The following is a 1,410-nucleotide window of genomic DNA, read 5'->3' as shown; positions in this document are numbered from 1 at the left end:
GAATTGTTGTAAAACATAAACTTAACACATATCAAGTGTCTAATAAACATGGAACTCAGTAGATGATGGCTATTAAGATGCTGTTCATCATGGGTTCAAATTACTCCCTATGCTACTTATTAAATAAGTAATCTTGAACTCGATTCTTAATTTCCTTGAAACTCAGTTTACTCCTACAGAAATCAGAGAAACCATAACTAAGCCTCAGGTTTGCTTTGAAAATAGGAAAATTGTCAAATATATTGCCTGGCCCACAGGAGGAACTTAAACAGATATGAGTTTCTGTTTACCATATATTGACTTCAATCATGGTGAGTATGGGTCTTTACACATGCACATGTCATGCTCAAGTCTATTTCTCTCACTAGATTACAGACTACTTAAACCAGATACTGTGTTTTCTCTCACTCTTCTATTACTCACATTATACTTTACAATGCCTCAAACTTTGCTGACATTGAACTATTTGCTACATTTCCCTTCCTGTCCCAAACTCTTCCTCTCTTCCTACTTTCCTCCTCTGAAATTACATAGAAATTCATTATATATATATATATATATATATATATATATATATATATATATATATATATATATATATATATATATATATAATTTTTTCAATTACAGTTGACATGAAAAACAATGGTTAGATTCCACTAAGCATGTGGCAATGTCTTAAACATATGTGTTTTGTCATGCCAGAGGGACTCTTTGATCATTGTAAAGTGGAGTCCTAACCTTCTCTCCTTTCATACCACACCATATATATTTCTGTATGGCACAAATCGCAATCTTCCTAACTGCACCCTTGTCTTGTCATATCTGCCCCCACCACCTCTTTCTTTCCACACTGTTGCCAGGTAGGTTATAAGACACTTGAGTAACAGCAAGATGCATGCATGACACATTCTCCTCTATGTCATCCCTGAGAGGAGTCTAGGACTGGGACTTTTACTGAGTAGGAGCTAAACATCTTGACTAATTTGAATTAAATCCTCATTTCCTAGGCCATAAATGCTTCTAATGAGAGCTCTGGTGTAGGCTGATCATGGGAAATACAAGTTTATCAGACATTATTCACAGAGTGTATTTGGGTGGAACAGATAAACTGTTGGGGCCCAAATATGCTGAGCATTTGTGTGATGACTCATGCGCTTCTTAAATTTCTTATATACTTCAACCACAAAACAGTATGTTTGGGTCAATTTTCATAAGCAAAGTCCAACTGTGTGTTTTTTCAGCTTCAGGTGTACAAAACAACATAATGATTAAATATTTGCACCTCTCATAGAATAATAACCCTACCAAGTCTATTACCCATCTGACATTGTACATAGCTATTACAATACCATTGACTGTATTCACTATATATGTATATAATTATATATGAGGTCTGACACTTAAGTT

At 34.5% G+C, this 1,410-nt stretch overlaps 1 non-coding gene across 1 annotated transcript; it reads right to left on the bottom strand.

Annotated features, from left to right (window-relative positions):
- Positions 1–637: 637 nt before the first annotated feature.
- On the bottom strand, positions 638–763 carry LOC141569798 (U6atac minor spliceosomal RNA). The gene has a single exon (XR_012493592.1). It is a non-coding gene; the product is annotated as a U6atac minor spliceosomal RNA (small nuclear RNA).
- Between the last annotated feature and the right edge of the window lie 647 nt (positions 764–1,410).

Source organism: Rhinolophus sinicus, chromosome 18 (genome assembly GCF_057876585.1).
Source record: "Rhinolophus sinicus isolate RSI-liver-muscle chromosome 18, RSI-T2T, whole genome shotgun sequence".
NCBI classification, from domain to species: Eukaryota; Metazoa; Chordata; class Mammalia; order Chiroptera; family Rhinolophidae; genus Rhinolophus; species Rhinolophus sinicus.
Note: the sequence above shows the minus strand (reverse complement) of the source record. Positions and strands in the feature narration are given on the sequence as shown.